General features: G+C 46.4%; 1 protein-coding gene and 1 long non-coding RNA gene across 6 annotated transcripts in view; both read right to left on the reverse strand.

Moving 5' to 3' along the window:
* The window catches only part of MYOCD (myocardin), a 506,444-nt gene that overhangs the window by 373,184 nt on the left and 106,169 nt on the right, over window positions 1-27,091 (reverse strand). The window lies entirely within an intron of this gene.
* On the reverse strand, window positions 968-25,728 carry LOC115635803. Its single transcript, XR_003996691.1, has 3 exons — window positions 25,718-25,728; window positions 8,206-8,214; window positions 968-1,125 (listed from the first exon to the last, which is right to left on the reverse strand). It is a non-coding gene; the product is annotated as an uncharacterized LOC115635803 (long non-coding RNA).

Raw genomic sequence — 27,091 nt, forward strand, 5'->3', positions numbered from 1 at the left:
GGCTATTTGGAATACTGTATACATTATATCAACCCATTCTCTTTTATCCACTACTTTACTGACAAATTCAAAGAATTCTAATAAATCAGCAAAGTATGATTTTCCTTTGCAGAAATTATGCTGGTTAAGCCTGATCATAACACAGTATATTAATCAACAAACAACATGACTTTGATTTAAGAACATGAGAACAGCCATACTGAGTCAGACCAATCTAGCCCAGTATCCTGACTTCTGACAGTGGTCAGTGCCAGACGCTTCAGAGGAAATGAACAGAACAAGGCAATTTCAAATGATCCATCCCCTGTCATCCAGTCCCAGTTTCTGGCAGTCAGAGGTTTAGGGATACCCAGAGCATGGCGTTGCTCCCTGACCATCTTGGCTAATAGCCATTGATGGATCTATCCGCCATGAACTTAGCTAATTCTTTTTTATGCCAGTTGTGCTCTTGACCTTCACAATATTCCCTGTGATGAATTTCCCCGATTGACTGTGCATTGTGTGAAGAAGTACTTCCTTCTGTTTGTTTTAAACCTGCTGCCTATTAATTTTGTCATGTGATCCCTAGTTCTTATGTTATGTGAAGGGGTAAATAATGCTAGTCTCTTTCTGCACACCAGTCATGATTTTATTGACCTCTATCATGATTTTATAGACCCCACTTCGTCATCTCTTTTCTAAACTGAACAGCTTCACTCTTTTTAATCTTTCCTTGTATGAATGATGTTCCATACTCCTATCATTTTTATTGCCCTCTGTACCTTTTCTAATTCTAGTATACCTCTTTTGAAATGAGGTGACCAGAATTGCACAGAGTATTCAAGCTGTGAGTGTACCATGGATTTATATAGTGGCATTATGATATTTTCTGTCTTATTGTCCATCCCTTTCCTAATGGTTGCTAGCATTAAGTTAGCTTTTTTGATTGCCACTGCACAATGAGTGGATGTTTTCAGGGAATAGATGCATCCTGAGGTGAATGCCTGAGGTGAATGCATCAGAGACAGATTCATCCTGGAGGTGAATGCCTGGCTGAGAGGATGGTGTCACCAGGAGAGCTTCAGCTTCCTTTACCACGGGATGCTGTTCTGGGAAGAAGGACTGCTAAGCAGATATGGGGTCCACCTACTGAGGAAGGGGTAGAGCATATTTGGATACAGACTGGATAACCTAGTGAGGAGGGCTTTAAACTAGGTTGGATGCGGGCAGGTGACAAAAGCCCATAGGTAAGTCAAAAACATGGAGACCTCGGAGAAGGGTCGGAATCTGTGGGGAGCATGGGCCATTATAGCAGGGACAAGGGAGAGACAAAAGACAACATAGTGGGGAAATCAATTCAGTATCTTAGATATCTGTACACTAATGTGAGAAGTATGAGGAATAAGCAGGAATAATTTGAAATGTTAGTTAACAAACACAATTATGACATAGTTGACATCATAGAGACTTAGTGGGATAATATGAATGACTGGAATATTGGTATAGAAGGGTACAGTTTGCTCAGGAAGGACCAGCATGGAAGAAAGGGAGGAGATGTTGTCTTATATATAAAAATGTGTATACACTTGAACTGAGGTTAGGATGGAATTAGGAGATGGACTTGTCGAAAGTCTCTGGTAAGGATAAAAGGGTAAAAAACAAGGGTGATGTCATGATAGGGATCTACTACAGACCACCTAACCAGGAAGAAGAGGGTGGAGCCCCCCTTCAGAGAGGCTAGCCACTGGCTCCTCCCCTGCCCTCCCTGTGACTGGAGCCACAAGCCCCCACATGCCCAGAGGTGCCCCGACCCTGCCCTCACCTGCCTGGAGGAGACCTGGGTCAACCACAGCCACACCGTGCCTCCCCTCCCCAGACCCCAAGTCTCCCCAGGGAAATGCGTCTGTTCCCGGAGAAGCTTTTGATATGCCCCATGCAGGTTTCAGGGTGGCTAAGGTGGTGGTATTTTCTACTCAGCTTCTTCAGTTCATCAGTAATCTCTCTGGAGTCCAGGGAGATTACTGATGAACCTCAGAAGCTGAATAGTACATTCCACCACCTCAGCCACCCCAGAACCTGCACAGGGCACAATAAAGCAAAATCTTCCCTACAAAACCCCTGAACTGGGGTTCCAATGGCAGCGGCAACAACAGGGGAGGCTGAGCCTATTATACCTGCTGCCCATGACAAAATCATCCAACGCACAGGACTTGGTGGTGAGGGGAGACTTCAACTACCCCAACGTCTGTTGGGAAAATAACACAGCAGGGCACAGATTATCCAACAAGTTATTGGAATCTATTGGAGACATTTTTTATTTCAGAAGGGGGAGAAAGCTACTGGGGGAGAGGCTGTTCTACATGTGATTTTGATAATAGGGAGGAATTGGTTGAGAATTTCAGAGTGGAAGGCAGCTTGGGAGAAAGTGATCATGAAATGGTAGAGTTCATGATTCTAAGGAATGGGAGGAGGGAAACAGCACAATAAAGAGAGTGGATTTCAAGAAGGCAGATTTTAGCAAATTCAGGGAGTTGGTAGGTAAGATATCATGGGAAGCAAGGCTTGGGGAGAAAGCCGTTCAAGAGAGTTGGCAGTTTTTCAGAGAGACATTATTAAGGGTACAAGAGCAAACTATCCAATGGTGCAGAAAAGATAGAAAGTATGGCAAGAGACCAACCTGGTTTAACCAGGAGATCTTCAATTATCTGAAACTCAAAAAAAAGCCCTACAAAAAGTGGAAACTACATTAAATTACAAAGAATGAATATAAACAAATAACACAAGTATGTAGGGACAAAATAGAAAGGCCAAGGCACAAAAGTAGATTAAACTAGCTAGAGACATAAAGGATAACAAGAAAACATTCTACAAATACATGAGAAACAAGAGGAAGACCAAGGACAGAATGTCCTGTAACACAATGGGGGGTGGGGGGAGAATGACAAAAACAGAAAATGTGGAAATGACAGAAGCGCTAAATGACTTATTTGTTCATAGAATTATAGAATATCATGGTTGGAAGACACCTCAGGAAGTCATCTAGTCCAACCCCCTGCTCAAAGCAGGACCAATCCCAACTAAATCATCCCAGCCAGGGCTTTCTCAACCAGGCCTTAAAAACCTCTAAGGATGGAGATTCTACCACCTCTCTAGCTAACCCATTCCAGTGCTTTACCACCCTCCTTGTAAAATAGTTTTTCCTAATATCCAATCTAGACCTCCCCCACTGCAGCTTGAGACATTGCTCCTTGTTCTGTCATCTGCCACCACTAAGAACAGTCGAGTGCCATTCTCTTTGGAACCTCCCACTTCAGGAAGTTGAAGGCTGCTATCAAATCCCTCCCTTCTTCTTCTCAGTGTTCACCAAAAAGTTTAGTAGGAATTGTACATCTAACTTAATGAATGCCAGTGCAAATGAGGTAGGATCAGAGGCTAAAATAGGGAAAGAACAAATTAAAAATGACTAAGACAAGGTGGATGTCTTCAAGTCACCAAGGGCTGATGAAATATATCATAAAATACTCAAGGAGCTGACTGAGGAGATATCTTAGTCATTAGCAATTGTCTTTGAAAAGTCAGTGGAAGATGGGTGTGTGATGAACTGGGAATGTTCTTAACGTTTTCTCTGAATACTGTGTTGGTGCCTCAGTGTCCCCTAGGCAGTTCTTAAGTATCTGGCAGAGCAAAGGGCCAGTGCACCTAAATGCCTGGCACTCTGTCTCCTAGCAACTGATGGCCTGGGCCCCTCCTCTGCAAAGATGCCAGCTGAAGGTGTTGGAGACAAAGGGATCAGGTGACCTCCTGGCCCGGGAAAGGAGCTGAGCAGAGAGGAGGGGCTGGAAGGGGTTGTTAGTCTGGAGCTGGCTGAGGGCAGATGTGGGGGTCTGGCTCACTGCCCCCCAGAATGGACCCGGCCGAGGGGTCCGGTTTGCTGTATCTACAAGCTCTGTTTTAGACCCTGTTCCTGTCATTGAATAAACCTCTGTTTTACTGGCTGGCTGAGAGTCATGTCTGACTGCGAAGTGGGGGTGCAGGACCCTGTGGCTTCCCCAGGACCCCGCCTGGGTGGGCTCACTGTGGGAAGCGCACGGAGGGGCAGAGGATGCTGAATGCTCCAAGGAGAGACCCAGGAGGTGAAGACGTGTGAGCTTCTTGCCCTGAACAAGTCTTCTCCAAGGGAGAGGAGGCTCCCCAAAGTCCTGCCTGGCTTTGTGGGGAGCTGTTCCAGAGCATCGCCCGGGGACTCCGTGACAGGGTGAGATTCCAGAAGACTGGAAAAGGGCAAATATAGTGTCAATCTATGAAAAGGGAAATAAGGACAACCCAGGGAATTACAGACTAGTCAGCTTAACTTCAGTACCTGGGAAAGTAATGGAGTAAATAATTAAGCAATCAGTTTGCAGACACCTAGAAGATAATAAGGTGATAAGTAACAGCATGGGTTTGTCAAGAACAATTCTCATCAAACCAATCTGATAGCTTTCTTTGACAGGGTAACCAGCCTTCTGGATAGGTCGGAAGTAAGTAAGGCTTTTGATACTGTCTCGCATGACCTTCTCATAAACAGCTAGGGAAATACAACCTAGATGGAGCTACTATAAGGTGGGTGGATAACTGGTTGGAAAATGGTTGACAGAGAGTAATTATCAGTAGTTCACAATCAAGCTGGAAAGCTATATTGAGTGGGGTCCTGCAGGGATCAGTTCTGGATCCAGTTCTGTTCAATATCTTCATTGATGATTTAGACAATAGCATAGAGAGTACACTTATAAAGTGTGCAAGTGATACCAGCTGGGAGGGGTTGCAAGTGCTTTAGAGAATAGGATTAAAATTCAAAATCTTCTGGAGGAACTAGAGAAATGGTCTGAAGTAAATAGGATGAAATTCAATAAGGACAAATGCAAAGTACTCCACTTAGGAAGCAACAATGAGCTGCACACATACAGAATGGGAAATTGCAGCAATGGCAGTTTAGGTTAGACATTAGGAAAAACTTCCTGTCAGGATAGTTAAGCACTGTAATAAATTGCCTAAGGAGGTTGTGGAATTTCTGTCATTGGAGGTTTTTAAGAGTAAATTAGACAAACACTTCTCAGGAAAGGTCTAGATCAGTGGTTTTCAAACTGCACATCGCAATCCAGCCCTGGGTCGTGGAATGTAAGGCACTGGGTCGCGGCGGCTCTGGTCAGCACTGCCGACTGGGCCACTAAATGACCTGTCAGCAGTGCTGCCTGCTTAGGCAGGCTAGTCCCTACCTGTTCAGACACCGCACTCCACTCTGGCAGTGGCTAGCAGGAGTCCGGCTCCTAGGCAGGGGGGTGTGGCCACGAGGCTCCACACACTGCCTCCGCCCCAAGCACTGGCTCCCCAATCCCATTGGCTGGGAACCCCTTTTTGAAGTTAGATGCTCCTGTGTTGAGTTTCTTTGGCATTTCCCCCCTACAAGGATTTTAAATTTAACTACATTATGGTTGCTATTACTGGGTGCATCAGCTATATTTACCTCTTGGACCAAATCCTGGGCACCACTTTAGACTAAATCAAGACTTGCCTCTCCCCTTGTGGGTTCCCAGACAAGCAGCTCCAAGAAGCAGCTCCAAGAAGCAGCCATTTAATGTGTGTAGAAGCAGTTGTTTAATTTCTTGCTCTATGTGGCATGGTACTATTTGGTATTCACAAATATTAATGCACAAGTATTTTCCAATTTGGGGCTTCTTGAGTTGATACCATAGAAGCACTAGTCATTTTTTCTTACTCACTATTTGCCATTCATCATTTTCCACTTAAAAAGTTACAGTCAGCCAGTCAGGAAGCAGAAACAATACCATATGGCTAATTACATGCCAGAAATAGTACCAATCGTAGTGGAGAGTTTGTGACCATCTGTAGTCTGAAAACTGTCTCCTCTGTTCCTATTAGGAACCAGGAGGTGGGCGGGCAGAGCCTGCCCACTGCTAAAGGACCCTCCCCCCAGCCTAAGGGGAGGATCCACAGGGCCTGGAAACCAAATAATTCCAGGGGATAACTAATGAGATAACAGGGACAGGAGTGAGGTCAAAGGGTCAAACAAAGGGAATCTGACGAGGACATCGAGCAGAGAAACCCAGACAGTGCCCACTGCTCCTCAAAGGCATCAAGGAAGCCAGCAGACGCTGCCCAGAGGAACTCTGCCTGGATGCGTGAACAGACAGAGGATAGGAAATAGGCCCCACAGTCACAGGAAACCCCATCAGCCAACCTCCTCTCCCTGGTTTTATAGATGGCTGTTTTAGCCAGGGCCAGGAGGAGGTTGATCAGGAGGTCCCGTGACTTTGTGGGGTCATGGATAGGGAGTATCTCCTCTGCTGGGTGAATGTTACAGAAATGTACAGAAATCAGAAGTGCCTCATGAAAAGACGTGAATTCCTTGATTTTTGTGTTTGGATGAATGCTCTTTGCCCAGCTCTCTACACTGTCAAGTCAAATTTAAACACAACTGCAGAACAGTGGTAACAAATCATTTGTGTATCCCTGATCTGTCTTTGTGTTACCAGATGGATCTTGTCCCCGGCTTAGTAGCCCATAGGTAAATGTGACCATGAGTTTATGATCAAGCCCAGTCTCTTTCCATGCCAGACTCGAGCCTCTGTGCTGTACACTGCCTTGTTCTTTCACCCATCACCTCCTTCTTACAATTCCTTGAGAACCAGAGACCAAACGATGTCCCCCTTTAAAATAACATTGCACAGCCCACACCTAAAGAATGATATTATTTCCTATTGGGATTCTGAAAAGTGAATATTTTACATTGAATAAAATGATCACAGCCATTTCCAAGGACAGCCAAGGAGCTCAGAATGATCCAATCATGTTTCCAGCCCGGAGACCTTTGGAAGGAACCCCAGGGAGAGGGGGAAACACACTAATGTTATGTTATTATATTCAACAAACAGAGCAGACTCTGCAAAGCAGCAATGTCCAGCCCAAAGTGTCAAGACGTTTATTTTTGTTCCAACCTGCAATGGGGCTTAGTTTGGGATGCGTTTGGCTTTTCAGCCTGTAGTTACCCTGTGTAAACAGTTTATTCAACATGGCTTTTGGCACTTCTTCAATAAACCCACCCTAATAACCCTACTGGCAGACCAAACAGATCACAGATTAGCAGACAGAGCTGCTGTAAAACACCCCATTACCCACCCCCTGCTTTCCTGTTTGTGTGAGATGTAAAGTCCTGTACTTAACCATGTTTATGCCTTGTTTCATAGCCACATCTGTGGGTCATGGAGCCGTTCCTATTAATACACTGCTTTAGTCTTCAATGGAATTGCTACGTGTTAGAGGAGGAAGCATTTTTCAGGCCTTTTAGAAGAAGTTTCAATACATTTTAATTAAGCTTATGAAACGTGCTGAGGTGCTGGCATGAGGGTTAACAGGGAAGGTCCGCTAGCTTGATCAGGAATGGAAGAGTCTTCGGACTAATGCTAAAGTCACCTATTGCTTACATTTCATTTTAATGTGCTTGAGTTCAATAAAAGTTTATCATCTCCATTAAAATGGTGCCTATTGAAACTGATTTAATCTTGTTAGCACAGAAACCACATGAAAGAAATCAAGTACACAGACAAGATTGAGCACAGTTACTTTCGGAGCATAAATTACATAAAAGCAATGGAGGCTCAGCCAGAGCCACAGTGCCTGTCACCTGCATTGCTAGCATATTTATACCAGTGCACTTTGCTGTGGAAGGGCTTGGTTGTGAGCCATATCACAGCAGGCCTGAGCGCCTGCCAAGCACAGGAGTAATCGGCTGCTTAATGTCACAGCATCAACACTCTCCTGCAGAGCCTATGAATTGTGTTACATTCGAACAAACAAATGTCATGTGTAGGGGTGCTGGTCAGATGTCTACTGGCAGCAATACAATGCAGACATCAATTTTGCCTTCAGCATCACCCAGCTCTCAGCACAGGGATGCTCTGCCTTTCTTAAGGAAAAGTGTCAGCTGAGCCATTGGTTTAGCTGGCTGTTCCTTGCAGCAAACAGCCTTCTCCCAGGGCCTTGCAGGAGACGCACTCTCTTTACTACAGCAGATGAGCAGGCACAGGAGAAAGTGCCATTGCCGGGATCAGACCCAGGGCTCAGTGTGCAGCGTGGGGAGGGATAGCTCAGTAGTTTAAATATAGTCTGCTAAACCCAGGTTTGTGAGTTCAGTCCTTGGAGGGGCAATTTAGGGATCCAGGGCAAAACAGACTGGGACTTCATCCTGCTTTGAGTAGATGGCTGGAGAAGATGACCTTCCAACCCTGATATTCTCTGAAACACAGAGAAGGAAAATATTTGGGGGGGAGGGATAGCTCAGTGGTTTAAGCATTGGCCTCCTAAATCCAGGGTTGTGAGCTCAATCCTTGAGGCCATTTGAGGAACTGGGGTAAAAGTCTGTCTGGCAATTGGTCCTGCTTTGAGCAGGGGGTTGGACTAGATAACCTCCAGAGGCCCCTTCCAGCCCTGATATTCTATGATTTCTGAGCCAGTGGCAGCCACTGCTCTGAGTGCCTGTTGCCTTGTCTAATCTCCTGTGCCCTGGGAATTGCTGCAGCTGTGACTCTGTGAGGGAGTGAGATGGGCGGGCCAGGTTCTCACACTGTTACTGCACCAGCTGGGAGCACAGGAGTGGCCAGCTGAGTGGTACCATCCCCAGCAGCTTCACATACAGGAAGGCCTTTGAGGTGCAGTGGCTGTATGTCCTCTTGTGATGGGAAACCATGAGGCTGGGACCTCATGACTCCTGTGCTCACAAACCCTCCCATCATATTTTGATGTCCCTATGTCCCTCCAGGCTTTTAACAATGCCATGTGCAGGGTGGAGGTACAGACCGCCCTGGCCATACAAAAGGATAAAATAATGCCTGGGACTGATGCAACAAATTGTGATACTTTCCCTCCCTCTCCCATGCCCCAGCTCATCTGGACCCTTGAGCACTGGTACATTGGGCCAAAATTCTCTTTGGTGTAGCCTTTGCAAATTGCTGGCCTTTACTGAGGAGCCTTGCTGTGAGCAGGGGCACTAGTGGGCACTCTTGCCCAGTTATGTAGACACCCAACACACAGGTCTGCACTGTGGGACCGTTGCCTATCGCTGTTTGTAGCTCCCTAGTTCTTGCATCAAAGGCTGTGAAAAGAGCAAGAAATCCCTCAACAAGGATCTCTTTCTCAGCAGATGCCTGCATGAGCCCCTCCTGCTGCCTGGCTGTGTGTGTATTGAGAGATGGGTTTCTTTAGTCTCTTTTCATAGGTGCACATGTGCAAATCACATCTCCAGCCCAGTGAATGGCAACATTTTAACAGGCATATTCTCCCTGTCAATATGTCTACACCGCCTGCTGAGAGAAGGACTCAACAGCATTGTTCCCACTAAAGATCAAAAAGAACTTAATAGAGAAAACCTGGTAAGCAGTGTAGTTGTAGCTGTGTTGGTCCCAGGGTATTAGACAAGATGGGGATGGTGATATCTTTTATTGGACCAACTTCTGTTGGTGAGAGAGACAAGCTTTTGAGCCACACAGAGCTCTTCTTCAGGTCTTTTGTGTAGCTTGCAAGCTTGTCTCCAGCAGAAGATATCACCTCACCTACCTGGTCTCTCCTAAAGAAAACCTTGGCCTTTGTCTCCTGGCCTCAGGCCAGAGGACATTGTAGACAACTGCATTGCCCAAGCACTACTGTCACCATGCTGGAGTGGAGATATGTAGTAGCCACTTGGTTTCTTATTCTAATGAACAGACTTCCTCTGCTCTTTCTGCAGAAGCTCCCTGCAGACAGGGGCATGGGCAGCTCCAATGTGTGGTGTGGGTGTTGCTCTGGAAATCTGCTGTGACAGGTGAAGCATCAGATGATCAGTGGGGGTAGAACAAGGGAAGATGAGGAGATAAAATACTGATCAAATATGAAACCTATCTTCATCCATACTCTACAAGGGCTTGTCAGAATGAGCCAGGAGACTATGCCTGCCCTTCGGCAGTGAACTGGGCTCACCGACTGGATACACTCCTGTTGGGATTCAAGTTTTCCCCATCCCAGTCACAACCTCCTCTTTGGCTGGAACTTTCAGGAAGATCCTAGTCCAGTATAGGGCATGCCGGCTGTTCTCACTGATGTGCATATCAAAGTGGCCTCAGCACTGCCAATAAATCTCTCCCTACAGCAGATCTGGGGTGCAGAACTATGATCTGCTTTGCCCACACAAATCCCTTCATTGTGAAAATCTAATTTCTCAGACCTGGGGCCTGCAGGACTTCTTACCACAAGTGCAATGCAGAGGCTGCCTTGGGGACCACTGCCAGAGATGCATGCCTCTAATGTAGCACTGATCCTTAGCCCAAGCCCAGACTCAAACACCCCATGTATATTCAGAAGGAGATTTATAGATCTGACCCCAGCTCGGTCTCTGAATTTAGTGGCTCTTTAGTGGCCAAAAGACTTGAACTCCAAGGAGATTTGGACTTTTGATCAAAGTCACCAAATAGCCCAGAAGCCAAAATAGCTCTGGTCTTTTCCCCCACCTTGAGCACCCACAGGCAGCCTAGGCAGCTGTTCCCCTGCCTCCAAAGCTTCACTCCTCTCCCCTGTGTTAGTCATCATCTGTGTGTGCCCATTGAGAAAATGAGTGAGACCTCTCAGTGCTGTGCACATGGCACCCAGCCCTGCATCTCCTGAACAGTACCAGCTCCCCAAGAGAGCACCGACAGCACCATCTCCTGGCTCCCTCCATGCCTGGCAGAGATACCACCAAGCAGCACTGCCCCCCCCTTCCTTGGTATCTAGGCAGAGGGAAGCACTACAGAATTCTCCATCTCTCAGCATCTTGCATAGCCGAGGGATCTGGCCTCCAGTTGCTGAGCTGACCAGCCTTGGGTTCCTCCAGGACTTCTCACAGCCACTGGATGCCCAAACATGCTGGGGGCAAAGAATGCCCACTTCCTTCCACCAAAGTCCAGGTGATTGAATCTCATCTAATCAGCACAGTGCAGGCCATGATGACCCACACACAGAGCAACTTATTACATCCAGGAAGGAAGCCACACCCCTGGGAAAGCTCCAGCTGGTACAAACTGCAGCATGCTGAGTACCCAGGTGCCAGGAGCACCTCAGGCCATGCCTCGCCCTCGGCACTGGCTTCACATTAAATACAGAGTTCAGTTCAAGATACCTGTCCTGATCTGCCAAGTCTCTCATAGGACAGGCCCAAGTTCCCTGACAGAGCAGCTCTTTCAGTGGCCATGGCCTGCCATGACAGCTACATTGCAACAAAACAGTGAGACAGTCAGGGAGGCACATGAGCGCAGGAGACAGAACCAGGGCAGGAGCTGGACTCAGACGATGGCACTTGCTCCGGCCTCTGGCTTCACCCTGTTCAGAACTTACAGCAAGACTCACTCCTTGGTCTTAGTGTCTCCTAAATCATTGCTTCACAAACACACTTGCATGTGGGTGCTCTCACTCCCATACACCATCAGGCACACACAGTACTCACGATTTCACATGCACACACTCATTTGCAGGAACACACTCATCTGCCTTGCACACACATATGGACATAGAGGCACGCACACACTATATAGACACCCACGCACACTCACATTTGAACACACACACACGGACACATGCACACACAGGCAAGCAAACAAACAAAAAGCTCTATGAGCTAACATGCTTCTTCCTCTTCTGCAGGCTGCGGGAGCGAGAGAGTTACTGCAATCAGCTACATGGCAGCGTGGGGTAGAATGTGAAGATGGGCTGTAAAGGCCAGTGCCCTTGCTTAAACCCCAATAAAATGAGGGCAGAGGGGGGGAGGAGTGGGTTTATGCAGAAACAGAAAGTATTTGAAAATTCCTCTTGTGTGAAAAATTCTCCAAGAGAAGTTAAAGTTCTGACCTATGGCTGGGAGCTTTGCCATCGACGTCCCTGTGTGCGGAATGGGCTCCTGAGGATCCAAAGTGAAGCTCATCCACCTGTGTGTTCACACAGTGACTGGCACAGTGGGGCACTCATCCAGACCAGGACCTTTTGGGCCCTACAATGCTCATCTTCTGGACACCATCATTGTCATGCCCTGGCAGGCAGGGGATTTAAATGGAAAAGCCAGAAGTGTGCTCTGTCCTGGTGCTCCACAGAGCAAAGCTGAGAGCACACGTGGACCTGACATTCTGTACTGCAACGGAAAAGTGGAGCAGTGAGAGCTCCTGAGCTGCCCCAGAAAGGCCATTGTCTGAAATAATAAACAGTTTCCAGCGTATGTTATAGCCAGCAATGGAGCCCCAGACCTTGCCATTCACCATGTGGTACATCCACACAGCATTCTGGTTGTCATGTATTGTACCAGTTGCCAAACTAATTCATCTGTGACTGGACCAGGCAAACATGCCTATCTGTAAGAAAGGCCAGGGCAATTCTGCACTGCCAATGCAAAGGTACCATGTCACAGAGAAGAGAGGGCTCTATGAAATTGCACCGGGGATCTCTGGTGTAATTGCACTGGGCATCACTGCATTCAGTTCTGGCACCACTTTACTAGGAATATTGACAAATTGGAGGGAATTCAGAAGAGAGAGAGGGACAGACATATGAGGAAAGATTCAAAGAAGTAAATATTTACAGCTTGGCTAAGTGACGACTAAGGGGCACACGAGAACAGCTCACAAACGTTAGCAGGATGTAAGCACCAATGAGGAAGATGAATGATTTAGTGATACATGGAGGAGAAGCTGGGTGACATGGGCTGGAACTAAAAAAGGGAACATTTAAGAAAAACTTGCTGGTAGTGAAATGTAGTGGATGTAGGATGGGCCCACTAGGGCTGGGCCTGATATTCTTCCACTGGAGCACGTAGAGCTAGTGGACAAAACACTAGACAATCTCCAGGGGAGAACAGTTCAGCACTGGCTCCAGGTATAGACTGCATTGTCTAATAGCTATTTTCTGACTATGGACCGTTGCAAAACACTTGCCTTCTACTTGGGCTTCATCACATGCCCACGTTTTGCAAAATCCAGTAAGTAAAGCTGGCTGGGAATGTTCGAGCACAACATTTTTTGTCAGAAAATGCCAGTTCATCAAAACCAAAACTGCACAATGGAAACGGACGGGTTCAATCAAATTTTCAATAAAAAAAGATTTTTCTTTTAAATTGCTGAAACATTTTGTTGGACAGGTGTGAAACAAGAAATTCGGGTTTTCCAGTTTGAAGGGCTTTTTTGTTTTGAAATTTAAGTTAGTTGTACTTTAAAACAAATAAATAAATGGTGGAAATCAAAATGAAATGTTTTAAAATTTTTCAAGTAAAACATTTTGATTGATTTGAACTGAAAAACAATGCAGATTTCAACTTTTTGTCCCAATTCAGGATGGGAAAATTTTGTAAATAACTAAAAAGTTTTGCCAGGTCAGAAAACCGTTTATCAGCCAGCCTTCACCACAAACCCATCCAAATAATCTCTAGAAACAATAGTGCCCCAGTGCAAACCAGCATCACACACCTCCACACAAGAGAACAGGAGACACAGGGAGAGGTGAACAGATTTGTTACACTTTTAGGAGCCAGTTGTATCTCTGGCTCTTCTCGGGTTTCCTGGAGTCACCTCCTGTGAGGTCCTTTGCCACTCACCTTTCATAGGGGTTGAATCCTGTGATTTCTCCACTCGTAGACTGAGAACAAGGGACCGTGCCAAGTGCACACAACTGATCTCTTGCAGGCTGGGTAAATCCTCCCATACCAGTCAGCAGGTCATTCTTAAAAACAACTTTTATATTGTGATTTAAAAGCATAGAGAAAATAGAAAACAAAGAATAAAGCACAGCTCAGCTCACCCAAGGTTTGCATGGCCCCACGGCAGGCCTGCCTCAGCTACAATAATCATATGTTCTTTTGTAAGCAAGGGACCTTCTGTGATCTACCCTTATCACAGCTGACAGCTTGTCCTGAGGTCTCCCTAACCTCCTGAGCAAGCATGAGTGTTGTTCTGAAGTAGAAGAGGCAGCCTGCTCTCCCAGTGGAACTCCGTTATCATTTCACCCATTACTGCCCATGGCACCCTGCTCAGCTAAACCTCTCCTTTCTCCAAAGCAGGTGATCCAACACCTGCGGACCCCAGCCCAGGAGATGGGGCTGGATGGACTATTAGTCTCCATGGCTATGTTCACCAACTCTGACTAGTTTCTCTCCTGAGCTGGTGGGAGTGTCTGAACTTGTCAGGATAGGTTTGCCTTCAGAAAATAGCTTCAGCTCCTCTCCTTTTTTCATGAATCCTTGACTATAATTTTAGAAATTGAACACACAAGTCATATGGTGTCACACATTTTAAGCATATAAATCCTAGTTTCTCTCAAGGCTCAAACTCAGCCAGCCCCACTCTTCACCCTTCCCTCAACCTTTGTCCACAACTCAAACCTCCACATTTCCCAAGACTCACAAAGCTTCAGTAATTTCTCAGGTGTACAGATCTGTGCCCTTCAGCAAATGGATCCACAAATGCTGCAATGCCATAGAAAAGCTGTTCCCATCAGGTTTCTAGCAGATTCAGGCACCTGGGACAGATGGGAGGAATATATGTACTTGATGCTTCTCCAAACCCCACCGCTAATTGCTTTGCCCTATCACTAAGGAGACACCTCACAGGTCTGTTGTACTTCATCTATTCTATCACAAAGCAAGTATGGCATTAACTCTTCTCCTCATGTTCATCATACAGATCTAGTCTACGGATCATCTCCGGGAGTGTCCATGACCTGTTCTGTGTCTGCACATGTTCGCTGTTAGAGATCCCTAAGAAATGGATGAAATGGCCTCTCATGCAGTTGGCCACCATTGCCAGATAAGCCGACATTTCCTAGTAGTCTCCAAGTAAAGTGATTAAGTAGTGCACCATTTAATTTAATTGATAAACTAAACAGTAATAAGTCATGAGGACCAGATGGGATTCACCCAAGGGTTCTGAAGGAATTCAAATGTGAAATTGCAGAACAACTAACTGTGGTATGTAACCTATCATTTAAATCAGCTTCTGAACCAAATGACTGGAGGATAGCTAATGTGACGCCAATTTTTTAAAAAGGGCTCCAGAGGTGACCCCAGCAATTACAGGCCAGTAAGCCTGACTTCAGTACCATGCAAACTGGTTGAAACTACAGTACAGAATAGAATTGTCAGACACAAAGATGAACACAATTTGTTGGGGAAGAGTCAACATGGTTTTAGTAAAGGGAAATCCTGCCTTGCCAATCTACTAGAATTCTTTGAGGGGGGGTCAACAAGCATGTGGACAAGGATGATCCAGTGGATATAGTGTACCTGGACTTTCAGAAAGCCTTTGACAAGGTTCATAGATTCATAGACTTTAAGGTCAGAAGGGACCATTATGATCATCTAGTCTGACCTCCCACACAATGCAGGCCACAGAATCTCACCCATCCACTTCTATAACAAACCCCTAACCTACGTCTGAGTTATTGAAGTCCTCAAATTGTGGTTTGAAGACCTCAAGCTGCAGAGAATCCTCCAGCAAGTGACCAGTGCCCCATGTACCTCACCAAAGGCTCTTAAGCAAAGTAAGTTGTCATGGAATAAGAGGGAAGGTTGTCTCATGGATCAGTAACTGGTTAAAAGACAGAAAATAAAGGTTAGGAATAAATGGTCAATTTTCAGAATGGAGAGAGGTAAATAGTGGTGTCCCCAAGGCATCTGTACTGGAACCAATGCTGTTCAACAGATTCATAAACGATCTGGGAAAAGGCATAAACAGTGAGGTAGCAAAAGTCGCAGAGGATACTAAATTACTCAGAATAATTAAGTCCAAAGCAGACTGCGAAGAGTTACAAAGAGATGTCACCAAACTGAGTGACCGGACAACAAAATGGGAGATGAACTTCAATGTTGATTAATGAAAAGTAATGCACATTAGAAAACATAATCCTAACTATACCTACAAAATGATGGGGTCTAAATTAATTGTTACCACTCAAAAAGACTTCTTGGAGTCATTGTGGATAGTTCTCTGAAAAAATCCACTCAATGTGCAGCGACAGTCAAAAAAACTAACAAAATGTTGGGAATCATTAAGAAAGGGATAGATAGTAAGTCAGAAAATAACATAATGCCTCTATATAAATCCTTGGTATACCCACATCTTGAATATTGTGGGCAGATCTAGTTGCTTCATCTAAAAAAAAAGATATATTAGAATTGGAAAAGGTACAGCAAAGGGCAACAAAAATGATTAGGGGTGTGGAACAGCTTCCATATGAGGAGAGATTAAAAAGAGTGGGACTTCTCAGTTTGGAAAAAAGATGACTAAAATGGGATATGATAGAGTTCTATAAAATCCTGACTGGTGTGGAGAAAGTAAATAAGGAAGCGTTATTTACTCCTTCTCATAACACAAGAACTAGGGGTCACCCAATGAAATTAACAGGCAGCAGGTTTAAAACAAACAAAAGGAAGTATTTCTTCATACAACACACAGTCAACCTGTGGAACTCCTTGTCAGAGGACGATGTGAAGGCTAAAACTATAACAGAGTTCAAAAATAACTAGATAATTTCATGGAGGATAGGTGTATTAATGGCTATTAGCCAGGACAGACCTCTGTTTCCCAGAAGCTGGGAATGGGCAACCAGGGATGGATCACTTGATGGTTACCTGTTCTGTTCATTCCCGCTGAAGCACCTGGCATTGGCCACTGTCAGAAGACAGGATACTGGCCTGAAAGGACCATTGGTCTGACCCAATATGGCCAGTCTGATGTTCTTATGTACCAATCACATCTCTGGTTGCCATCCATCCAGTTTTGAAGATAATCAAGGTTGATGTATAAAATTACCTAAATCCCTAATAGAAATAATCGGAAGCAAATGTGGAGCAGTGACTCTGGAGCTGCAGTCTGTTTGGTACCATTTGGTTAGTACATTCCACTAGTCTAAATCTCATTATGCAATTAGAACAACCTTGCAGCTCTGAGCCCCACCTGGTTGCTGCTGCTGTCATTAAAGCACGGGTTTAGGGGTGTCATCAGAAAAAGGTGAGTGCCAAAAGGAAGGGAATGTTCAAACCAGCAGGACTCCGGTGGTGGATCAGCTGGTCTGGCCTTTTGGAACTGATTGTACATGGGAGGTGAAATCCTGGTCCTGAGCAGATCCCATCTCATTGTTCAGCTCTGTGATTACAATGATCACACTTTGATCACAAATAATTGTAATACATTGCACTTACATGAAGCCTTTCATCTGAAGACATCAAAGCACGTTACAAAGGCCACTATGGCAGGGAGACTGGCTTATGGTTTTTGCTCTATTGCCTACGCAGTGACAGTACAGGCTGCAATTAATGTGCACATGTGCAACACTTCTTGACACGTGCAAAACATTTCAGGGTCATTTGGGCATAAAAGAACTTCACAGAGCCCTTGTTCCAAGAGAGATTTCTGTATAATACCCTCTTTCCCATCAATCTCCCCTGCAACAGTCCTGTTAGCAACCGGCACAGCCAATTATTAAACTCTGCTGAATTCAGGAAAGTTCACAGAGGGCCTGAGCAGCACTTTTTCCCCTTTCAAATGACTGCCTGTGTTCACCACTTCAGAGGGAAAGAATGAGCATGAAATTCAATTATACAGGCACCCACTTAAACACTTGAACTGTAACTGCTTCCCTTAAGCTTTATTTTGAGGACAGGGTGAGACTGTGAATCCACTCTAGTTATGACAGCACTTTATTCCATCCGCAGCTCATGAAAGATACACAAGTCTCTTAAGAGAAGAGGCAGGATTTTGAGTTCTGAATTTCCAACTCTCTTCCTAATGAAAGTGGGATAGCTCTCTGCCTCGGGGGGTTACAAAGCCACCCCTCACTGTAGAAGCTGTGTGCCTTCCTTGTAAACCCCACCAGTAGCAGAGAACATGAGCAAGAGAAAGGAACATGCAATGTTTCTGTACACAGGACGTGGGGTAACATACAATCATACTGAATCTGGACAAAGGTAGCATGCAAAGCTACTAATGTTCCTATGGATAAGCACATGGAAAAAATAGAGGCTTTCTCTTTCCCTGAATTGGAACGTTCTGCCACATGCATTTTGCCCAAAGATATTTTCTCTTCTACGCATCTCACATGGGCGTCTCGGACTGGTTCAAACTGCTTGCCGCCTGACTAACGACTTTTACTGTCACTGGCCGGAAAAGTCAGCTGTGCGGCAGAAAGCAAAAATCTGTCAGCCCAGTATCATCCAAGGCCGCAGATTGCTGTCAAAGAACCAGGCTGGTGCAGCAGTAGAGCAAGTGACTGATTCTTTTTAGCAGGGCTGACCATTTGGACTTGGCCTTACGTGCTGCATATTGAAACTATATTCCTTGATATTTTGCAAGGATGCAAATGTAAATTGCTCTGCTATGATATTTTGGAAATTAAGAAACTCTCAAGACTGGCACCTATGTTTGAAGCTGTTCAGAATGGGTTTCCTGACATGATTTAATAGTTCACTGCACTTACGGCAGTAAAGCGTCTCCATCACAATGCATTACCCTTCGGGGCACTCTAAGCAGCATTGCCTGGAGCAGTAATTTGATTAAAATAATACTGTTTTCCTGTTAGATCTGCTTCTGAGTGCAAATCATTGAGGCAGGTCCCAAGGCCAGTGCCAGAACCATACAGCGTAGGATGTGGAGCCCCAGCAACCCGCCTGTGCTCCAGCGCTCCCTGCTGGTAGAGAGTATTTTGCTCTTTTATAGCAAGCCTGTCCTGAGTCTCTAAACTGCATTCTGATCTCATTTGCAACAGTGAGGATAACTCTGCTGGAATCAATGGCATTGCACCAGTGTGAGAGCCATGTGAGATCAGAATCAGCCCAGTATATCTGAACCAGTTATTTACAAACCTGAGAAGACTTACATTGAAAAATCCTTCGCCCCTTCACCTCTGCAAAACCCAAACAAACTTTGATGCAATGCCTTAGCCAAGGCTCCTGGCTGTATCACATGAGCAATGCAGTAACCCTTCCACATGACATAATCAAAGAGCACTGTCGCAAAGGTACAGCACATCTGCCCAGGTGAACGGCTCAGGGGGGCAGAGATGAAAAAGGCAGGCCTCTACTCATTCGTACCATGGCAATTAAAGGGCTCCCCAGTGTCAGCTAGGAGACCTGGGACCTTAGACAATGTGAACAGAAATTAATCTTGATTTCCTTGGTTTACAGAGCCTGAGCTAACTCTGGAGAGCTTTTAAGCTAAGACTTCTTAGCCAGCTATTGATGAAGCAGACAGAACTGTGTGCAAAGGCGTTTGCGGCGGGGTGAACCTCTGCTGAAGCACTCTGCACAGCAATTAGAGTGTGTCCTCAATGCTCGGAAGGGAGCAGATCAAAGCCGGGATTAAAGATGGGGTCCGAGCGCTGAAAGGTTATTAGTGACGGGAATGCTTCTATTTGACTGACTCAAGGAAACGTCTGCCTCTGTGTGCTGCACAATCCCGCATATCACAGACGCTCTGCTCATGCAGCAAGGTCAGCGGGCCCCATAATGCTCAGCTTCATCTACTGGCTGTCTCATGCACTTTGAAATCAAACTTGCTTTCTTCCCCCAGTTTTCTGTTCTCATCTAACAACAAACTAGCCAGTGTTTGCCTGTCAGAACTACACTTTCCATGGGACACCCTGTCCCGGGCCCCAATCCCATGGTTACCACATGGCTGTGGTAAACTGTCCTTTGCTGTGTGCATGAGTCCATGCCCAGGCAGGGTTAGACAGCAGAGAATTTGCAGTACTGTTGAACCGATCTAGACTAGGAAGCTGAGGTGTCTTTAGCACCAGTGTTAGCTAATATCTGCTAATTAACACTTCTTGGCACCTGGTGGAAACAAAAATGGTGCAAAAACATGTTAGCTAATGAGTTTTCTGGAGGTGGCCAGCCCGAGGTCCCTTCCAGTCTAGATAGGGCCTGCATGTTGGTGACCAGGAGATGGAGGTGTATCCAGGGCTATTTTCTGAACAAGCAAATAACAGCAGAGAAGCTCTTTTCCTCACAGAACTTGTTGTTCTCATGACCTAATATTTTGACTGACCTGATATTAGTCCAACAGGCTCTCCGTGAAAGTCCAGCTCATAGAAAAGAACTGTTTTCTCAGTAGGAATTTTCAGAGATGTTTTCCCAACCAAAGAGCATAAACTATTCTGAGCCCAGCCTGTGGAGACAGAGGCACTGAGTCACTCTGGCTTTCTGAACGTGGCTTTGTAACATCAGAATTTTGTAGAAAGGGCAATAAATGTGTTTCCTCTGTTTGAATGAAACACTGTGCAGATTCCTGTCATGAGGAATGAAAACAGGAGTAAGGTCAGCAGATGATAATGAGTCTCCGTGTGCCTTTCAGGGGGTCAATGCCAGATCACCGAGCCAGGCCTGAGCCAAGAATCCGGGGGAGGCTTCCTGGAACGGCTCAGAGCAAGAACAACGGAGACACCCCAGTCGCAAGCCTTCGAACGCATCCCAAATGTATGAGTTATGGGTTGTTTGTCCAGGCTACAAGCACTGGTGGGCACTGGAGCTGCCAGCAGACTGCACTGGTCCCTAGACCTAGGCAAACTTTTCCCATCAAAATGTTTTCTTGATAGAAAATGGCAGTTTCAACAAACTGGAATTTTGCATGACAAATGTCCATTTTGGTTGAAAAATTTTTTTTGAGGGGGGATTGTCAAAAAACTGAAAACTTGGAACACAAACACTTTTTGATTGCCAAAAACCAAGAGAAGCAAAGTGTGTTTTCTGTGAAACCTCCACAATGTGGAGGAGAAAGAAGAAATGTTTGCTGTCATCAGGAAAGTTAGTGGGCAAATAAAACATTTCTGACTCAGCTCTCCTTGTGCCGCAAGTTACACCAGTGGCCTTGGCTGGACCTGAGGTGCATGGCATGGACATCAAAGCTCTGCTCCTGCTCCTGCTGCTGCCCAAGCCTCAGCCTCTGTACACTTCAGGGGCCAAATGCAGGGCTGAGACTAAGAAAGGATGCAGTGCATTTTGGTGGGAGGAAGTGACCCACTCTCCTGTCTCCCTGCGTGTCTGCACCGCCCCAGATCAGGCTCCCATTGACTCACCTACAGACCCAGTCTGTGATACAGGCAGTGCTGGTTTCACTCAAGTGGATTTTTAAACCAATGCCAAACTGCCTGCATTCCTGGGGCAGGCTGGCTGGTGGGGTGACCTTAGTCAGGCCTTGAGGACTGGGGCTGTCCCTGGGGTGCTGTTGGGGGAGAACTGTGAAAGGAGACACCAGGCCATGGGAGTGCCACTGGAGCAAAACACCTGTCCTGGGGATGTAGGAACTGCACAGGGGAGGTACCTTCCCAGCACCATGGCTTCTAGGATCACAGAACAGGGGCCAGCTGATCAACCTGTCCAGACACCCTTTGGCAGAGCACTTGCCAGGATAAGAGATATATGGACCAGGAAAGGCCATGGGGCCCACTGCACCAGCCTGTGCCACTAGGGACTGCCTGCCCCTGCCTGGCTAGTCACCAGGCCTGATGGCAGACTCAGGGAAACAGGATTCCAAAGTGACTTGTCCCAGGATGGAGGCAGAGGGAGTAAGAGGGACGGAATAAGGGGCAGGTCTAGGAGGTGCATGCAGGAGGATTTGGGCAGCGGAAGGTGCCTGTTCTTCATTCTGCCTCGGCCCTCTGTAGCCAGGGTGGGTGGAGACACCAGTGCTGTGAGTTACTCAGGGCTTTCAGCTCTTGCTGATGCTCAGAACCTGTTTGGAAGTATATGGCACTTGGCAGGCTAGGCCCCTCCAGAACTCAGGTATCCAGAGGTGTTGGGATGGGTGCATGCCCTCTGCCCATCCACATGAACCCCAGCCAGTCCCTAGGATGTAGCCTGACCTGTGGTAGAAATGCCTCTGCAAAGCCAGCCCAAAGCCAAGCAGTCCTCATTTGCAGAAAGACAAACCCTTCCTCTTTGTCCCTGGGATTGTGGGGGAAACCTGAGAAGCCATTTCCACCAGCCACAAACTCTGTCTGTCTCCAGGTGACAGAACATCACTGCCCATGAGCACACTCCTCTCCAGTGTCCTCCATGGAGGAGGAGTCTTCCCTGTATTCTTTCAAAAGAGCTGCATTGCCTCCGGGAATTACTCAGGCCTGGTCTACACTTACAAATTAGATTGACCTAGCTATGTCGCTCGAGGCTATGACAAATTTTATGCTCTTAATGGCATAGTTAGATCGACCTAACTGCCAATGTAGATGCCAATGTAGATGCAGCTGGGTCAATGGAAGGGTTCTTCTGTTGACTTAGTTACCACCTTACAGAGAGGTGGATTAACTACATTGATGGAAAACCCCTTCTGTCAATGTAGAAAGTGGCTACACTATGGACCCTAGCTGGCCCTTGAATCTAGACACAGTCTCAGAGTAACGTTTTCCTGTGGCTCATCCCAGATGGAACTTGAAGTGTGCGCCTCTTTTTCAGCCAATAGTTTAATAACTCGGATCAAATTCAGTGAATAGTTTTGGCCGAAAAGAAAATGGGGGGGAAAAAACTGAAGAAACTGAAATGATGTTTTGTTTCCAACTGTAGCTACATTCATCTGAAAAGAAAAAAGAAAAAAAGAAAAAAGAAACCCAAAATTAAAATATTTAATTTGCCCCAAAACAATTATTTATTTATTTTTGTTTGGTTCCTGAACTCAAAGACCCATTATTCCCGGAGCTCTAGGTGGAAACTGGCTGCTGTGTGTGGGTCCAGCACTACTGGCAGGGGAAGATTTGTCCCCCAAATGGTCTCCAAACTATTGTCAGAAAGGCCAAAATATGTAAAAAGTTAGCCAATGTTAAGTGGCGGAGCAGCAGCAGATCAGAGAGTCGTCATCCTTTGTATAAATTATAAATCACAGCAAAACCTTGAGTCCATCCCCAAATCTTACTTTTTTAAGCTCTTAAAATCTACTCCTTTGATTCCTGGAAAGTTGTTTGTTTTTTCAATAACAACATCTAGGAGCCTCAAAATACTCATGTGTCCCCCCTAGAACTGGTCCTAGATTGCACCACACCCCAGGTCTATGCAGTCAGGGAGCAGGGCGGGGAATCAAAGGCCCTTGGATCCAGCAAGTGGGATAGCTTTGATGCTGGTCCTGAGTGCAGACCAGGATATGCAGGGGGTGGGATGCAAAAGCTGCACCGCTTTGTTTTAAGGGATGATTTTAAATTGATTAATTGATTGGGGGAAACTCCTGTGTGGCTGTATTTATTCTGGTTTATTCCAGGCTTGTTTCAGTTTAGCTTAAACTGGTTCTTGATGAAATTAAGCTAAACCCAAGTAAGGCACTGTATGTGTGACATCAAAGCGTCTACACAGTGGGGTCAGTGAATCCATTTAAACACTGATTGAAGTTCTCCCAGTACAATATTTTCAGGAGGAGAAGGCAGCGAGTCTCAGCTGGCCTGTGAGCCAGCGCACTGGGAAGCTGGGGTATTTTTCTGCAGAGACACTGACGGCTAAATGATAAGAGCAGAACTCAGCTCCCAGACCCTCAAAGCCCCAGGATGGTCGGCCAATGGCCCGGAGGTGGGGAAACTCACACTGGCCATTTCATCACCAGGGGTTGGGGTCCTCAGCAGAAAAGTCAAAATCTCAACTTCCTCAGAAATCACACACTCAACAGTGCGAACAGCGAACACTGTGTTTTGCTCAGGTTCCAGTCTCGGCTCTCTCAGCATGGATGGGGTGGGAAACTCCCTTAACTGCCGCTTTGCTGTCAGTGATGGGTTAAACATCAGAGCCTATCATGGTTTTCCCTGTGCCTGTCAAAGCCCAGTGCGAAGCCCGGTAACAAACTTATAGAGCTACTAGCAGCACACTTGTTCCAGGCAAAAGATCATGATACATGTGTCATAAAAAGGCAGAGACATCTTCCAGATGTTTTTGTGCTTTGGGTCTGCACAGATGTTTTCGATGTCTGCCCATAAATGTTAGAAATGTAAAACATTTGTGTCCCACAGATGTAGAGATTAAATTATGCAAGAGATGTGATAAATCTCCTGTAATGCGAGAAGACCATGAACTATTCACATTCCATGTTTTTAGTCAAATCAGTCCCATTTTCCAGGGTGAGACGATGAAGGAGACTTTTATTGTTATTAAATGTGACTAAACATTACGTAGGATATTGAAAAGCAGCACGCATGGAGTTGTATAAAACAATACATTGCAAATAATGCTTGAGAGACCTCTTGCTTTGACTGGCTCTTGCAAAACAGTGAGGCCTGAACACAGAGCAGGTCTTACTGCAAAGCCTGGACAGGAGCAGACCAAATGTCACCTGGTTCCTAAATGCTTCTGGCGGCAACCCAGCGGCCAGGCCTGTGGACTGATTGTAAGGACAGCTTGAGTATGCAACAAGTGATGGTGCTCTGTGGAGGTCCTAGTGGTTCCATTCTACTTCTCCATATGACCCTGGATTCTCACCTTCAGGCAGTGATGTTGTAGCCGCGTCAGTCCCAGGATGTTAGAAAGAAAAGGTGGGTGAGGTAACTTCGTTTATTGGACCAACTTCTGTTGGTGAGAGAGACAAGCTTTTGAGCTACACAGAGTTCAGAAGAAGTTGGTCCAATACACACTATTACCTCACCCACCTTCTCATCTTCATTTCACTCTTTAAAATACATTTACTTTCCTCCCTTATGCATTATTGTGCATGTTTAACATGGAATTATGTGTGTGCGCGCATATGTGTTTGAACATGAGTAATATGTACAATTGGGGGGGGGGTTGGGGGTGAGGAGTTATCCTAGGCAGTAGAGTGTGAATGCTCATGTGTTTTGTCTGGGCAGTAGTGGGTGTGTGTGTAGGGAGCAGGTGGGAGCATGTTTCTGGAGGGCAGAAGGTGATACAATACCCAATAACACAGAGTCTTTAAAAAAGGTCACTCTTGTTCTTTTCATTTCAGTACACTCAAGATGCACAAACTAAATGATCTTGTTAGCACTGCCCCATGCTATTGGAAACCTGCCCTGAGCCCAAAAGCACTGCCCCATGCTATTAGACACCTTCCTGAGCCTGTCGGCATTGTCCTGTGCTATTGGAAACCTGCCCTGAGCCCATAAGCACTGCCTCATGCTACTGAATACCTGCCCTGAGCCCATCAGAGCTGCCCTATGCTATTGGGGGAGGGACAGCTCAGTGGTTTAAGCATTGGCCTGTGAAACCCAGAATTGTGAGTTCAATCCTTGAGGGGGCCATTTAGGGAACTGGGGAAAAATCTGTCCAGGGATTGGTCCTGCTTTGAGCAGGAGGTTGGACTAGATGACCTCCTGAGGTCCCTTCCAACCCTGATATTCTATGATTGGATACCTGCTCTGAGCCCATCAGCACTGTCCTGTGCTATTGGATGCCTGTCAGTGCTCCCTGTGGCATCAGACATTTGCTTGGACCCTGTGTCTTGGTTTGCTAATCTCCCTCAGAAACACTGACACTTTCCCCAGACATCACTAGTGTGAAAAGCCTCATCTCCAAGCCTGTTACCCCAGAGATGATTCTGCACACACATCTTCCTGCAGCACGTCTGCTCTGCCCCAGACCCAGTGGAGGTGTCAGACTGAAGCCTACTACTTTGCTTTTCCCCCTGCAATTCGATCTTCTGGAATCCATGACCTGCAGTCTGTTTTCTCTCCTAGCACATTTCCAGAGCATCACTGACATGACTCAAAAGCCTGAAGTCTGGAACCTCACAGAACTTCTAATGTACCGCACATCAATCCTCAAGGCCACTTTGATCAATCAAGCGGCATTGCATCAGAGTAAGCCCTGTAGGAAAAGTCTGAGCTGGCCCTCTTGCTGCACTGCCAGATTCCCAAGCTGCTAGTAATTAATAACATGGAAGACAAAAATGTTGGGTCTCATCTCTGTTGTGCACATCTTAATCGGGCATGAAAAGGACAAACTGTGTGTTGGAATCAGAACTTCCAGTCAGCCTCCATGCTATGTGTATGCTCGATGGCTGTGCACAGCCAGCGCGAAAAGAAAGATGGATTTAGGAGCTCTAAATGCTGCACAGGCAAGTGCTGCGAGTCCATGCTTTGTTCTGCACAATGGGAGCTGTCGCCCACACAGAGACTGTGGGATTTCCTGCCAATCCCCCTAGTAGAATAACCCCTATGGAGCCTTTCACGCCACCTTCTGAATTCCCCAGCCATTGCTTCATGTACGAAGGCTGCACAGGCGACGGGCTACCAACAGGCCAAGTGAAGGATGCCCATTGATTGCTGCCCCTTGTCTCATCTGCTGCTATTCATGCCCAGCTGGACCTGTCCTGTGAAGGCAAGAGGAGTGTATCACATGCTGGATGGTTTATTAGCATTTCAGGGATCTGCTGTCACATGGCCAAGTGGCTAGTGAGCTCCAGTGGGTCTGCCTTGCTTGTGCTTACTGTGTGTCTGTGCTTCGCTCTCACAGAGTCCGTGTGCCAAGGGGCCCAGAGCAATACGCTGACAGCGCTGTTCCTGGCCTGGCTTGATCTCCCTGCTCACCTCTCTCCTCAGCTTTCCTGGCCATTTTGTTGGTTTGATATAGACAGAGGGGCAGAGACCTTGTCTTCTCATGCACCAGTAGCTCTAGCACAGAGAACAATAAGAGCGGGTGTTGGGGTGGGGACTCCGCAGAGGCAGCTTCAGGCCAGCTGGGCAGATAGTCCTCCAGCCTCTTGTGGGCTTTTTTGTGTCAGGCCTACAGCCGGTGCACAGGGTTCCTGGTGCTTTGCTGTCCACCCAGCCAGGCCCAGAAGGCACAGGCAGAAACGCATTCCAATAATAAAACACCAGCTGGATTTTAAATGCAATGGAACTTTCTCAGGCATCCCAGAGAGCTTAGCCTGACTCCCCATCAGCCAGCCCTGCAAGTGGAAGCAACTCCTACTGCAGCCACACAGTGTCCAACCGCCTTGGCCTAAAGTTTGCTCACATTTGGATGGACAAGGGCACAGCCCCTCACACTTGGCAATGAAACCTCATGCAGCACTTTCTTCTGGGGAAAACCAGAGAGGAAGGACAGAGCAGCAGAGCAGACAGCTGGGGCACTGGTGGTGCCAGGACATGGTGGTGCCAGGAC

The sequence above is a fragment of the Gopherus evgoodei genome, chromosome 15 (genome assembly GCF_007399415.2).
Source record: "Gopherus evgoodei ecotype Sinaloan lineage chromosome 15, rGopEvg1_v1.p, whole genome shotgun sequence".
Lineage (NCBI taxonomy): Eukaryota > Metazoa > Chordata > Testudines > Testudinidae > Gopherus > Gopherus evgoodei.